The sequence below is a fragment of the Bos indicus x Bos taurus genome, chromosome 18 (assembly GCF_003369695.1).
Source record: "Bos indicus x Bos taurus breed Angus x Brahman F1 hybrid chromosome 18, Bos_hybrid_MaternalHap_v2.0, whole genome shotgun sequence".
Classification (NCBI taxonomy): domain Eukaryota; kingdom Metazoa; phylum Chordata; class Mammalia; order Artiodactyla; family Bovidae; genus Bos; species Bos indicus x Bos taurus.
In genome coordinates, this window is record NC_040093.1 from 55,593,808 (window position 1) to 55,610,179 (window position 16,372).

The following is a 16,372-nucleotide window of genomic DNA, read 5'->3' on the forward strand; positions in this document are numbered from 1 at the left end:
TTGGGTGCTAGAACAGTTAGATAAATCAAACGAGGGTGAATGCCAAGAATTCAGCTTAAATACCTGCAACCCCACAAGTATAGGACAGAGCAGACCTAACTTGAGAGAGGTTCAGATGAAGAATTCCCAGGAGGCTAAAGTACCTCCAGACCAGCAACAGGAAGTGGTGGCCGCAACGTAAATGCAACCCAATGGCTATATTAAAAAAGTATCAGGTCCAAATGCAGGGAGTGGATAGTCCCACCGGAAAGGAAGTGGGTTTTGACTTGCTAATCACACTGGTACTATTACAATTACCATCCCCTGTTCCTATTATCATTGTCCTTCTTATGCTATGAGCATCTTTGGGACATCACTGAAATATTGGGGCTCTGAGAGAACCCCAGATAGAGCCCAGTGGAAGGGGAGAGGGCTTCCTGACCAGCTGTCCTTTAGAATCTCAGGTCCCCACTGCTGAGCTGAGCGACAGTGGTCAAGTTAGTTACCCGTTCTCAGTCCCAATTCCACCACCTGTGAGGTGGAGAGAACAGTATGTGAAGACTAAAGGAAACAGTATCTAGAGAGTCTCTAAGGTAGGCCTTCAATTACCCTGAGGTCCCTTCCCTGTAATTTCTAAGATTGGATGTGATTCTTTTGCTTCTTCCCTTTTCATCGACATTTGATGGATGCTTAAAACATTCCACAAAGTGAAAGCGAGGGTCATATCACCAATCCCAATTAGACATTACAAAAGCCCCATAAATCTGGGTGAGTATGTTACAGGGAATTGAAAGCTGAAACTGTATGGCCATTGCTCTAAAGAACAGAGCAATCACTCTTGTAAAGCCCTCGTGTAATTTTTTTCCGTCTGCTAGCAGTGCGTGTCTATCAATAATTGGTGTGTTATTGATTTCCTAACCCTGAATAATGCAGCTAATGGGCCTTCTTTCCCAGCCAGGGTGAAATGAACGGACCACGACGCGCTGAATGATGGCTACTTGCCTGGTTATGTGGGAGCATGTTAACACACAGCTCCGATGACCTGCACAGAAGCTGGGTGTCTCTGGCATTGAGAATGGAATTGAGTATTGATTTCTATACCATCTTCTTATTGTTTAATTAAACAAACCACAGTCCCTGAGTGTGTGCTGCTGACCCACACTCTTGTTAACAAGCTGAATGGCTTGTCACACGAACCATCGCACACCCGTCATAGGCTGTGTGCGTTGGGGCCTGTGGTCTCTTGGTATTTTAAAGTGGAATTGATAACCCATGTCCCACTTTACACGTAAGATCAAGTCCACGCAAATCTTTAGCAAATACCCCCGTTCCACAGACTCAGGCAGAGGAATGCGTGATGGCTAGCTCTCTGTGTCAAGTTGACTGGCCGTGGGTGCCCAGAGGCACTGGTACTGTGGGCGTGTCTGTGATGGTGACAGTGCTTCTGGCTGGTCAGCACTTGAACCTGTAGCCTCAGTAAGGCAGATGCCCTCCCCAGGGCGGGTGGGTGGTGTGCGTCTCATCTAGCCTGATGGCTTGAGCAGCACAAAAGGCAGAGGAAGGAGGAAGCTGCCGCCCTTTTCCTTGCCTCCTGCTTGAGCTGGGCCTCTCATCTCATTGCCTGCCTTCATGCCCAGATCTTCACCATCAGCTCCCTGGGTTCTTAGACCTTTGGACTTGGACTGAATTATACCACCTGCTTTCCACGGGCTCCAGCTTCTAGCTGGGAGCTCAAAGGACCACTGAGCTTCCATCACTGCTCACTGCATGGGCCAGTTCTTCACTATGCACATTTTATAAACACATATTTACATTTTATATGTACACTTACATACATTACTGTTTCATGGGACCCAAACTCGGAAACTCTGTTCCAGGGGCTTTGTCTGCTTTGGTCATGTTTCTCTGGAAAAATCCTAAAAATCACTTTCTTTTTTTAGACTGAACTACAGTTGACCTATGACGTTTTAGGTGGCAAGGGAAGGTCATACCCGCAGTGGACGGCTTGACCTGCACACAGTTCTTTCAGCCCTCCTGCTCTCGTGGACACATCACTGTGGGTGGAGTCAGCTCCTGGCGCTGACTCAGGGCTTAGCCTCGTGACCTGCTTTGGCCAGTGGACCGTAAGTGGACGAAACACATGCCCCATGTGACCAGAGTCTTTTCGTCCGCTTTCGTGGTTTGACTTGGCCTCTTGTGCTCCAGTTCTGGCCTTGAGGAAGGCATGTCCCAGAAAGCCATAGGCCCTTCAGGAATAAAAGACCCACAAAGTGAATGGAAACCCAGCCATGGCCAGAACAGCGCTGAACCTGGCTCCCCTGCTGATGCGTGAGTAAGAAACAAATGCCCGTTGTGCCTGGAGCTGGGACTGTTTATTACACAGCATTACTGCAGTGAAACCTGACTGTATCAGGAGCAGGCGGCAGGGATGGAGTGCAGGGTGGGGGTGGGGGGTCTGTCTCATGGGGCCGGAATTGCGCCAGGAGCTTTGTCTAAGATTCAGATGGTGGCTCCTGTTAAATGCTCCTCCTTCCCCCAGAATAATCTCCCTGATGGGTAACTATACCTGTGGGCCATTGCCTCGGGTGCTCAGGCAGCTGTGGGTGGGGACGGTGCTTGCAGCTCTGCTTGTCCAGAGGACGACACACACGTCCACCCACGGGAGCCGGGCTGAAATCCATGGGGTGTACAGAAGCAGATCAAATGGGCCAGACCACAGACATCCACTTGGAGGCATTTCACAAACAACCTGGGGCTGAAAAAGCAAGTCATGGAATGATGCGATCGGAATGACATTATTTACGTAAAGATTAAAAACCTAAAACACAACACCGGATATTGTTTATGGGTGAAGAAAGCTGTATTAAAAGTGTGAGAACATACACACGAAGGAGAAACACCAAACTGATGATGGGAGACCTTCAGGAGAGGTGTGAGGGAAGGGCCTGGAGCAGGTAAGTGGGAGGCCTCAGCTGAATCGGTGAGGTTTCGTTCCTTAAAACGCAGAGAGCTGAGGAAATGTGACCTTTGGCTGAGATCTGATAAAGCCGTATAGGGCGTCAGGTATTCATCACCCCGTTCCGTGTGTGTGTGTTGGAAATATTTCAGATCAAACTGCTTTAAAGGAAGAAATGTTCGTGGTGTGTGATGAACATGGGGCAGGACAGATATGATGGTGGAGGATGGATGCAGGTGTGTGAGCAGAGGTGGGGGGGATGTGGCTGGGGGGCCTGTGGCAGGCTGGACCCCCAGGAAGGAACTGACGCATGGGTGTCTGTTGAAGGAGGGCTTGCGTCAGCACTGTGGGAGGAGGGGCAGCTCAGGTGCCCCCCAGGAGCTATGGAGCTGAGGTGGCCCCCCAGACCTGTCCCCAGCTGGCTTGAGATGGCCAAGCCTTTATGTGGCAGTGTTGGTGGGTCACAGAGCCTGGGTTCCTGGGGAAGGGCCTGACTGTGGGTGTGGCTGACCCTGAGGGGTGATTGCTGAGCCTGGAGCTGGGACACGTCCCCATCGAGGGGGTCTGGGTGGCCTGACAGGTCACCTGTCACCACAGGTCACTGGGGCAAATTCATGAAGGACTGAGGAATCTGGGCTGAGTGCTCAACAATTCCTTAGCACCCATGGTGATCACACCCAGAATTTAATTATTATAATTTTTTCTTCAGTTTTTTAAAAAATTTTATTTTATTTTTAAACTTTACAATATTGTATTGGTTCTGCCATATATCAAAATGAATCCACCACAGGCTTACATGTATTTCCCATCCTGAACCCTCCTCCCTCCTCCCTCCCCATACCATCCCTCTGGGTCGTCCCAGTGCACCAGCCCCAAGCATCCAGTATCGTGCATCAAATCTGGACGGGTGACTCGTTTCATATATGATATTATACATATTTCAATGCCATTCTCCCAAATCATCTCACCCTCTCCCTCTCCCACAGAGTCCAAAAGACTGTTCTATACATCAGTGTCTCTTTTGATGTCTTGTATACAGGGTTATTGTTACCATCTTTCTAAATTCCATATATACGTGTTAGTATACTGTATTGGTGTTTTTCTTTCTGGCTTACTTCACTCTGTATAATAGGCTCCAGTTTCATCCACCTCATTAGAACTGATTCAAACGTATTCTTTTTAATGGCTGAGTAATACTCCATTGTGTATATGTACCCCAGCTTTCTTATCCATTCATCTGCTGATGGACATCTAAGTTGCTTCCATGTCCTGGCTATTATAAACAGTGCTGTGATGAACATTGGGGTACACGTGTCTCTTTCAATTCTGGTTTCCTCAGTGTGTATGCCCAGCAGTGGGATTGCTGGATCATAAGGCAGTTCTATTTCCAGTTTTTTAAGGAATCTCCACACTGTTATCCATAGTGGCTGTATTAGTTTGCATTCCCACCAACAGTGTAAGAGGGTTCCCTTTTCGCCACACCCTCTCCAGCATTTATTGCTTGTAGACTTTTGGAAAGCAGCCATTCTGACTGGTGTGAAATGGCACCTCATAGTGGTTTTGATTTGCATTTCTCTGATAATGAGTGATGTTGAGCATCTTTTCATGTGTTTGTTAGCTATCTGTATGTCTTCTTTGGAGAAATGTCTGTTTAGTTCTTTGGCCCATTTTTTGATTGGGTCATTTATTTTTCTGGAATTGAGCTGTAGGAGTTGCTTGTATATTTTTGAGATTAGTTGTTTGTCAGTTGCTTCATTTGCTATTATTTTCTCCCATTCTGAAGGCTGTCTTTTCACCTTGCTTATAGTTTCCTTTGTTGTGCAGAAGCTTTTAAGTTTAATTAAGTCCCATTTGTTTATTTTTGCTTTTATTTCCAGTATTCTGGGAGGTGGGTCATAGAGGATTCTGCTGTGATGTACATCGGAGAGTGTTTTGCCTATGTTCTCCTCTAGGAGTTTTATAGTTTCTGGTCTTACATTTAGATCTTTAATCCATTTTGAGTTTATTTTTGTGTATGATCACACCCAGAATTTTAAGTAACGCTTTAAAAAATGTTTAATTTTCAAAAAATTCAAAGCTGCAGAGAAGTTGCAAGAACAGAACAATGATGCCCACCTCCCTCATCCCCGCCCCCTCAAAGTCCCTCACCCAGATCCTTACCTGTTAACATCGTACTCTGTCAGCATCGTCCTAGGAAGCCTCCCTCGACCCCTGGGGATACGCGGTGGGGTCACGGCACTTTATTCTTCGAGAGGTCACATGTGTCCCCTAGGAACAAGGAGCCCCCTTCCATAATCAGGGTCCAAATATCAAGTTCTGGAAGAGCTGAATATGATTCGATACTATTATTCAATGATAGTCATTATTTCAGTATCGGGTCCTATGCTGGTGGCAACTCCCTCCTGCCCCATCCAGGATCCACCTAGGTTCATTCCTTGCATTGTAGAATCATGTTAAATAGCTTTTCAAAAGAACATTATTTGTGCTTTTTTGAAGTTTCCTGACATTTTCAGATTTAACTCATGGGGAGCCTCAGCTTGGAAAGAGAAGCTGCCCCTCCCAACCTCAGCTGGCCCCAGTGTGGGAGGGTCGGAGCCTGGGCCTTCTCTCAGTCTAACCCCCCTAGGCTTGCCCCCTCACCCCCCCGGGATGCTAATGGTGAACCAGAAAAGGTGTCGCCTGGCTCTTTCACTTGGTGGGAGAGTGAAGTCACCGAGAGGCCAAGCTCCTTTATAATGAGGCCTCTGGTCCCACCAGGGTTTTCAGGCATTTGCTCCTGAGAAGGGTTGCTGAGCTAGAGGAATACGCACCTTAGGGTGGGAAGAGCTGAGTAGTGATGCTCTTAAACCCTGTGTAGCTGCTTCCATCATTTCCAGCGCCATGTTCTGCAGGCCCATTGGAACAGGTACCGAGAGCAGGAGCCTTGGGAACAAGTGCACGGTATCAGCTGTGCCCTGAACCATCTTCCACTGTCAACCAGGCCTCTGACAATGCACTCAGCTGCTGCCTTCTCTCTCAAGCAGCAGTGCAAATACTTATAAAAACACACGTAGTCATAGATACTGTTAGAGATGCTTCGAGGTCCAACTGACGCTGTCACACACAATTCACCACTGGCACATCACACACAGCAGTAATTAAACATCTCTGGATGAAAAGCCCTATTTGTTCAATTCGCTGTAGCTGGAGCTTCTGTTCCACCTGCCAAGCATTCCTAACAGATACAAGTTCCTACAGGAACAGCTGGCTGGAGCCTGGAGTTTACAGCACCGGATGCTTGCTCTATCATCTCTCACTACTAGCAACGCTTTGCAGGCAGAGTCTGGCCCACGAGACAGACGGCTTGGGTTCAGGTCTTGACACCATTCTTGAGTGACCCGGGTCAAGTCCTGAAGCCCTTGGAACCTCCATCCCCTCATAGTCAGATGCAGGTAATAATATGAGAACTCAGTGAGCAGGGGTGGGGGCAGTGCCTGGGCTGGCAAGAGCGTACCCACCAGCCCACCAGAGGTGGCTCCGCCCCACAGGCCTGGAACTCTCCCACGGAATGAATGTGGTAAACAAAATGTAATCATTTTATTTTTTGCATCAGTAAAAAAATATTAAAACCAATGGAAACCTATGTGGACCATATATACAGATTAATGATCATATTCTTACAACATAGAAAGATCCTATGAAACAGAAAACGAAATTAACAGCCCAGTTTTCACAAATGGACAAAGCGCTTGTGCTGGCAACTCACAAAGAACCATAAATGGCCCATAAATAACCACGGGTTCCACCAGCAACTGAAGAAATGCAAATTAAATCAACAGAGAGACATTTTCTAGCCTCCATTTTCAGATGATAGCATTGGGCCCCAGTGTTGGTGAGATTGTAGGAAAATGCGGCTTTATACCACACTGCTGGTGCGATGTAAAATTTCTGTTGTTCTAGGGTCAAATTGGAGAAGGAAATGGCAACCCACTCCAGTGTTCTTGTCTGGAGAATCCCAGGGACAGGGGAGCCTGGTGGGCTGCCGTCTATGGGGTCGCACAGAGTCGAACACGACTGATGCGACTTAGCAGCTTAGCAGGGTCAAATTGGCAGCATCTATTCCCTTGTGACTCAGCTGGTAAAGAATCCACCTGCAATGTGGGAGACCTGGGTTCGATCCCTGGGTTGGGACAATCCCCCGGAGAAGGGAAAGGCTACCCACTCCAGTATTCTGGCCTGGAAAATTCCATGGACTATGTAGTCCGTGGGGTTGCAAAGACTCGGACACAACTGAGCAACTTTCGCTTTCATCAAGGCTTTCTAAGCGTTGAGTATCTATGAATTTGTCTTAAGGAAATAATGATAAATGTGCTCAAGGAGCTTTGAGAATGTTCAGTGCTTTCTGCTTATACAGTGAACTGGATTCAACCCAACGCAACAAAAGGGGGTCATTTACATAAATCATGACATGTTCACACCATGAAAAGCTTCATATATTTACACAGCAGTAGAAAAATGTTTACTGATATAGAATGTGCTCTCAATTCATTGTTAGGTGAAGAAACAGCTTAAATAAAAAACTACCTACAGTAAATGCATTTTGGTAAAAATGAAAAGTACATTTTCAGAAAGGAAAAATATTTAGAATCTTACACTCCCCCACCCCCCACCCCATTTTTAACACTGGTTCTCTTCGAGGGGTAGAAATAGGGATAATTCTTATTTTCTTTTTACTTAAAAAAATATTTTCTAACTTCTTTGTAATTTTATAGGCATCACATTTATTTTTTTCTTAAATGAAAGTAAGTTATGATGACTAGTAGAAATTAGCACTGGGTAGGCATGGCTGAAATACTTCTCTTTTTTCTAAAAGATTTTTTTGATGTGGACCATTTTTAAAGTCTTTATTGAATTTGTTACACCATTGCTTCTGTTTTATGTCTTGTTTTTTTGGCCCTGAGCCATGTGGGATCTTAGTTCCCAGACCAGGGGTTGAACCTGCACCCCCTGCATTGGAAGGCAGAGTCTTGACCACTGAATGGCCACTGGACGGCCAAGGAGGTCCCCAAATACTTCTTTTTGGTATACTTTTTCAAAAAGTGGTAATAAAGGGCTTTTTCAAGGTTTTTTTTTTTTTTTTTGTGAATCTTCTAGTCTTCTTAAAAATTACAGAAGGATCCAAGTTGTACCAGCAGGCACTGTAAATCCCACCAGGGTGGTTTAACTGATTACTAATTAAGCTATCTGAGGTGCTGTCTCCATGCTGCAGGCCTCATTTTGCCCCAAGTAAAACTTAACTTGTAGTGGTGGCTGCGCGGTGCTGGAACAACTGTGAGGACATCTCCATGTCCAAGGGCAGAAAAGCCCCAGCAAGATGGGAGGAGGGGCAAAATCACATTTAGAATCAAACCCCATGCCTGTCAGAGGGCTCAGAGGGCTCAAACATACTTTGTGTGCACCAGGACCCAGAGATCCCACACAGACTGAGACAGAACTGTGTCTGGGTGTCTCCTAAGGAGCTGCGGGTCAGCAGTGGACTGCTGCGGGGCAGGGGCTCTGGGTGCAGCAGACCTGGGTATAGCATAAGCCTTCTTGAAGGAGGTCGCCATTAACCCACCACAGAGCCATGAGAACTTACACAGGACTGGGAAATAGACTCTTGGAGGGCACAAACAGAACCTTGTGCACCAGGACCCGGGAGAAAGGAGCAGTGACCCCACAAGAGACCGTCCCAGACTTGCCTGTGGGTGTCCAGGAGTCTCCGGCGGAGGCGAGGGTTGGCAGTGGCCTGCTGCAGGGTTGGGGGGGCTGTGTAGCAGAGCGTCCATGGGATCTTTTGAAGGAGGTCCTCCACCATAGTTTGGCCTCAGGTCAAATAGCAGGGAGGGAACACAGCCCAGCCCTTCAACAGAAAATTGTGTTAAATATTTACTGAGCATGGCCCCGCCCATCAGAACAAGACCCAGTTTCCCCCTCAGTCATTCTCTCCCATCAGGAAGCTTCCATAAGCCTTTTATCCTTCTCCATCAGAGGGCAGACAGATTGAAAACCACAATCACAGAAAACTAGCCAATCTGATCAAATGGACCAAGGCTTGTCTAACACAATGAAACTATGAGCCATGCCATGTAGGGCCACCCAAGATGGGCGGGTCATGGTGGAGAGTTCTGACAGAATGTGGTCCACTGGAGAAGGGAATGGCAAACCACTTCAGTATTCTTGCCTTGAGAACCCCATGAACAGTATGAAAAGGCAAAATGATAGGACACTGAAAGATGAACTCCCCAGGTTGGTAGGTGCCCAGTTGCTACTGGAGATCAGTGGAGAAATAACTCCAGAAAGAATGAAGAGATGGAGCCAAAGCAAAAACAACACCCTGTTGTGGATGTGACTGGTGATGGAAGTAAAGTCCAATGCTGTAAAGAGCAATACTGCATAGGAACCTGGAATTAGGTTCATATCAAGGTAAACCGGAAGTGATCAAACAGGAGATGGCAAGAGTGAACATTGACATTTTAGGAATCAGAGAACTAAAATGGACTCGAATGGGTGAATTTAACTCAGATGATCATTATATCTACTACTGTGGGCAAGAATCCCTCAGAAGAAATGGAGTAGCCATCATAGTCAACAAAAGAGTCCAAAATGCAGTGCTTGGATGCAATCTCAAAAACGACAGAATGATCTCTGTTCGTTTCCAAGGAAAACCATTTAATGTCACAGTAATCCAAGTCTTTGCTCAGACTAATAATGCAGAAGAAGCTGAAGTTGAGTGGTTCTATGAAGACCTACAAGGCCTTCTAGACCTAACACCCAAAAAAGATGTCCATTTCATTGTAGGGGACTGGAATGCAAAAGTAGGAAGTCAAGAAATATCTGGAGTAATGGGCAAATTTGGCTGGAGTACAGAACAAAGCAGGGCAAAGGCTAATAGAGTTTTGCCAAGAGAATGCACTGGTCATAGCAAACACCCTCTTCCAACAACACAAGAAAAGACTCCACACATGGACATCACCAGATGATCAATACCAAAATCAGATTGATTATATTCTTTGCAGCCAAAGATGGAGAAGCTCTATACAGTCAGCAAAAACAGGACTGGGACCTGACTGTGGCTCAGATCATGAACTCCTTATTGCCAAATTCAGACTTAAATTGAAGAAAGAAGGGGAAACCACTAGACCATTTAGGTATGACCTAAATCAAATCCCTTACAGTTATACAGTGGAAGTGAGAAATAGATTCAAGGGACTAGATCTGATAGACAGATAGCCTGAAGAACTATGGACAGAGGTTCATGACATCGTATGGGAGGCAGTGATCAAGACCACCCCGAAGAAAAAGAAATGCAAAAAGGCAAAATGGTTGTCTGAGGAGGCCTTACAAACAGCTATGAAAAGAAAAGAAGCAAAAAGCAAAGGAGAAAAGGAAAGTTATACCCATTTGAATGGAGAGTTCCAAAGAATAGCAAGGAGAGATAAGAAAGGCTTCCTCAGTGATCAATGCAAAGAAATAGAGGAAAACAATAGAATGGGAAAGACTAGAGATCTCTTCAAGAAAATCAGAGATACCAAGGGAAAATTTCATGCAAAGATGGGCTCGATAAAGGACAGAAATGGTATGGACCTAACAGAAGTAGAAGATATTAAGAAGAGGTGGCAAGAATACACAGAAGAACTGTACAAAAAAGATCTTCATGACCAAGATAATCATGGTGGTGTGATCACTCACCTAGAGCCAGACATCCGGGAAAGTGAAGTCAAGTGGGCCTTAGGAAGCATCACCATGAACAAAGCTAGTGGAGGTGATGGAATTCCAGTTGAGCTATTTCAAATCCTAAAAGATGATGTTATGAAAGTGCTGCACTCAATACGCCAGCAAATTTGGAAAACTCAGCAGTGGCCACAGGACTGGAAAAGGTCAGTTTTCATTCCAATCCCAAAGAAAGGCAATGCCAAAGAATGCTCAAACTACCACACAATTGCACTCATCTCACATGCTAGTAAAGTAATGCTCAAAATTCTCCAAGCCAGGCTTCAACAGTATATGAACTATGAGCTTCCAGATGTTCAAGCTGGATTTAGAAAAGGCAGAGGAACCAGAGATCAAATTGCCAACATCTGTCGGATCATCAAAAAAGCAAGAGAGTTCCAGAAAAGCATCTACCTCTGCTTTATTGACTATGCCAAAGCCTTTGACTGTGTGGATCACAACGTAGTGGAAATTTTTCACAACTGTGGAAAATTCTGAAAGAGATGGGAATACTAGACCACCGGACCTGCCTCCTAAGAAATCTGTATGCAGGTCAGGAAGCAACAGTTAGAACTGGACATGGAATAACAGACTGGTTCCAAACTGGGAAAGGAGTACATCAAGGCTGTATTTTGTCACCCTGCTTATTTAACTTATATGCAGAGTACATCATGAGAAATGCTGGACTGGATGAAGCACAAACTGGAATCCAGATTTCAGGAGAAATATCAATAACCTCAGATATGCAGATGACACCACACTTATGGAAGAAAGTGAAGAACTAAAGACAGCCTCTTGATGAAAGTGAAACAGTAGAGTGAAAAAGTAGCTTAAAACTCAACATTCAGAAAACTAAGATCATGGCATCTGGTCCTATCACTTCATGGCAAATAGATGGGGAAACAGTGGAAACAGTGAGAGACTTTATTTTTTGGGCTCCAAAATTACTGCAGGTGGTGACTGTAGCCATGAAATTAAAAGACACTTGCTCCTTGAAAGAAAAGTTAGGATCAACCTAGACTGCTTGTTATAAAGCAGAGACATTATTCTGCCAACAAAGGTCCATCTAGTCAAGGCTATGGTTTTTCCAGTGATCATGTATGGATGTGAGAGTGGGACTATAACTGAGCACTGAGCACTGAAAGCTGAGCCTAAAGAATTGACGCTTCTGAACTGTGGTGTTGGAGAAGACTCTTGAGAGTCCCTTGGATGGAGATCCAACCAGTCCATCCTAAAGGAAATCATTGGAAGAACTGATGTAGAAGCTGAAACTCCAATACTTTGGCCACCTGATGCAAAGAAGTGACTCATTTGAAAAGACCCTGATGCTGGGAAAGATTGAAGGAGGGAGGAGAAGGGGACGGCGGAGGATGAGATGGTTGGATGGCATCACCGACTCAATGGAATGAGTTTGAGTAAGCTCCAGGAGTTGGTGATGGACAGGGAGGCCTGGCGTGCTTCAGTCCACGGGGTCGCAAAGAGTCAGACATGACTGAGTGACTGAAGGGAACTGAATTAAGCTCCTGACATGTGAGGCTAAAAACTCATCGAGAGTTTCAGCCTTTGTCTCATCCTGAATCCCACAAAAAGCGAAGTCTTCTGCTCAGCAGTGTTCATTACACAATAAAGTGAATGTAGCCCCTGAAAATATTCATGCAAATATCTTCATTAGTAAAATCATGCAATTAACCTGAAATATGTGCTAAATGAAGCAGCCAAATTGTTGCATATTTTCCCAGCTCTTAATTATAATTTTGGTAATCAATTTTTCTCCTGATTACTAAAATGCAAAAAAAAAAAAAAAAAAACCACCCCAAAACCAAAACAATCTTCAGCATATGCACGGATCTGAGGCTGAGCTGGAACGTGAGATAAAGCCTCAGATTGTTTTTAGCAAAGAAGGCCATTAACCTTTCCAGTTTTTGTTCAGCAACAGCATCTCCTGCTAACGCTCATTGCTCATGATGATTGGATTTTAACAAGAGCTTTTTGGATCAAGCGTTAGCCCTTCGTGAACTGTACGTTTTGCGAGCGCCGCTGTCATTAAAGGTTACCAGCACTTCCATTACTGTCTTCCTGGAGTTTATTTCTTAAATGGCTTTTGACTGCAGTGTAAAAATTTTCCCTAAGTGAAAAGGGACATCTAGGCTCACACAGCAAGGTACTCAGCCAGCCCATCCTCGTGGACACATCTCTCGTCTTCTCTGGTCTCTTGTTTCAACCTGCTGAGTTAGGGGCTTTGAGGATGGGAAGACCATGCAGTGTAGCATCTCCAGTGAACCCTGGGGGAGCTGCTTAGTCTTGGGAAGCCTTGATTTCTATTACCTGTAAAATTCAGGATAGAGTGAATTCACATGCCAGTGAGGATTGAGATGAGTCCAGTCTCCAGCAAATGTGGAGGCTTGATATCCTTTAACAGGTTCTCCTTGAAACAGTCCAGCTTCTAAGACTGAACAGGAAGTTCACATCCAGAGAGGACAGGCCAGGCCAGGTGGGTACGTGATCTTTCTAGCAAGATGCTGATTTTGACCACTTGACCTTAGAATTCCTCCCAAGACATTGAGATACCTAACGCTCAGTCATGGAAGTAGTGCTGGGAAAAACACATACATGATGCAGAGAGAAAAAAGCCCAGGAAGGCAGGGCCTGGGAAGGCAGGCTGTGCCACACACAAGGATGTCCTGTAAGGGGCACCTGTTGTTTATGGCAGAGATGCTGTGGCTTTGGGTAATCTATCCTGAAAGTTTTCTAGATACATCAGTACAAGACAGTGATTTTCTGCCAGATGGAAGTAAAAGTAATGTGAGGAAGGGATGCTTCTTTCTAAACGGCTCAAAGACACTCTATAGGCTGCTGCGTGGGGCGAGCCCTCTGCTGATGACTCCGGAGGAAACACAGGGAGCAGAGGGAAACTCAGGCTCACGGGTCCCTTGGAGGAGACGTGATTGGGAAGTTACAGAGGAACCTGACCGTGGAGGGCTTCTTCCAGGCAACAGGCCAGGGAGTTATATTTAGATTTACCATGAGCGTGTGGAGTCTGCCTCAGGGAAAACACCAAGGCCTGAAGTACCATGTTTGTGCTTGGGTATCTTCCTCAGTTTGTACAAAGCTGGGGGATGGGCTGTGTGGGGTGAGGGAGGGGGGCTCAGGAGCAGCCGTGGAGCTCCGGGAGGGTCAGCAGTGAAGATTCTACCCTGCTACAGGGCTAGAGGCTGTCTGGGGCACCTCCTGGGGACATGGTGTCTGCTGCAGAAGAATACTGGGGATGCGAAGCCCTGTGATGGGTCTCTAGCAAGCAGTGTTCCGGAATTTCTATGTCATTCAAAGAAATATGAGTGAATCGGAGAGAACTCTTGAGAGTGGGGGACTCCTGTTGGGGCTTTCGTGGAAGCTTTGCATCTGTGACTGCAGGAGGTTCTGTCTTGTCTCGACACCTCTGAGCTCACTCCGGCTTCAGTGCCAGCTCGTCTTCTGGGGAAGGAGACCTTGCTTCTCTTTTCTTCCTCTCTGGCTGGGCCATTTCCTCTCCTGTGGCACAGAACCCTCTCTGTGCTGATCACTCCCAAATGCATTATCTGTGCTGTAGGCTTTTAAAGCCAGATGTTTTGAGGTGGAGAACTAACTTGGAGCAAGCTAGGAGAAACATTTTAGTGATTTGGTTTTTTAAAATGTTAATACCTTTATCATTGTATAAAATGATAACGTGGTTATATTTTCTAAAAGTTGAACAAGTTATAAAAGTACAAAGGATGATGCCCAAGGAAAAACAACCTCAATACTCTACTCCCCGCCACCCTTGAATAACCTCCATCCTCAGTATTTGGTCTCTGCTCTACGGATGAAAAAAACAAATAATATGCTTTGTTGAAAAGGAGGAATTTTACTACATATAGTATTTGTAATGAGAAGGCATTTGACTTTACTTAGATTTGATACTAATGAAATCTGAAGTTGAACTAAAGTAACGGCCACCATTTGGAGACACACACACAGTTAAGAGAAACAAGTTCACTTTCCCCTTAAACTTAAGAAAAAAAGATAAAAACCAGAGAAGCTGAAGTCATCAACTTTTTCTAAGTCCCCATGTTTTAACTCTAGATGGTATTCACTGACTCTGGCATGAAAAAAACCAAAACTGGTCCATTTATCCTACTCCCCTCCCTAATAGCCCCAGGAAATCATTTTTAAAAAGGAAACTGAGTTTTCTGGTAGTTGATTAACAAATATTTATGTCATATAAATCCTCAAAACTTAACTACTACCTGAATGTAACATGTTGAAAATCTGGGGAATAAAATGAATTAGATAATTACAATTGTGACACTTCAATTAATTAATCTGTTTTGTCTTCTCAACTCTGTTTTAGAGCTGAAATCCAAGAAGGCAAGAACACAATTCAATGGCTTTGAAGATTTTTTGCCTTCTGGTTTTGCCTCAGGAGAAAGAAGAACTTAATATGACTGGAAAAATTAAGATTTCAGTTATACACGATAGAGATAAACTAAAGAATCCCATCGAGTTCAAATTATTGTCTGTGCTCCCAGATGGCATTTTATATCTGTGGTTGAGGGAAGGAGAAATATCAACCTTGCTAATAAGTAAGATAACCAGTTTGAGTGTAATTTCCTGAAATATATTAATGGATGGTTTGGTTTTCTAAAGTAGTCAGGGGACCTGAATCTGAAATTTGGATGTTCTTTTACAATCCATAGAAAAGACATGACAAGTTGTTCTAATGTGATTAGAAGATTATGTCTGATCACATTTCTCTTTCTAAGCACACAGTCTATGAAATTAAGGCAATTAAGAAGAGATCATTGTTGTTGTAACTTGATCCTCCCACTCCCTAGAATTAATCTGTCCAATAGAATTAAAGGGTTGCTTCCCTCCTGCCTCTCATTTGTTCATTCACTCATCAATTCTTTCCTTTGCTCATGAACTCATTCATTCATTCATTCATTCATTCGATAAATACTAATTGGGAATTTACTAGTGCCAGCCCCTGCTAGGCATGAAAGGAACAATGACAAATGTAGCAGTCAGTGTGTGCTGGGTAACAAGCCACACTAGTATTTAGTACTGAAACTCAGTCTGTGTGTGTGTTAGTCACTCAGTCGTGTCTGACTCTTTGCAACCTCACGGACCGTAGCCCGCCAGGCTCCTTTGTCTGTAGAATTCTCTAGGCAAGAATACTGGAGTGGCTTGCCATTCCCTTCTCCAGAAACTCAGCTTAAGATATTTTAAAAAGGAATGCTTTCTACACTGTTGGCGGGAATGTAAAATGATGCAGCCGCTATGGAGAATGGTGTAGAGGTTCCTTAAAAACTAAAAATAGAGTTAACATATGATCCTGAAATCCCACTTCTGGGCATGCATCCAGAGTAAACTATAATTTGAAAAGATACACGCACCCTGATGTTCACAGCAGCACTGTTTATAATAGCCACGACAAGGAAACAACCTCAACGTCTATCACAGATGAATGAAGATGTCTCACACACACACACACAACGTAATACTACTCAGCTACGAAAAAGAATGAAATAATGCCACTTGCAGCAACATGGATGGGCCTAGAGATGATCGTACTAAGTGAAGGAAGTCAGACAAAGACAAATATCATTTAATATAGCTTATATGTAGAATCTGAGAAAGAAGATACAAATGAACTTATTTACAAAACATGAATAGACCCATAGACATAGG

General features: G+C 44.6%; 1 long non-coding RNA gene across 1 annotated transcript; it reads left to right on the plus strand.

The window, feature by feature from the left end:
* Window positions 1–2,160: 2,160 nt before the first annotated feature.
* Window positions 2,161–15,558, plus strand: LOC113876015. The gene is made up of 2 exons (XR_003506373.1): window positions 2,161–2,307; window positions 15,033–15,558. It is a non-coding gene; the product is annotated as an uncharacterized LOC113876015 (long non-coding RNA).
* The last annotated feature ends 814 nt before the right edge of the window (window positions 15,559–16,372 follow it).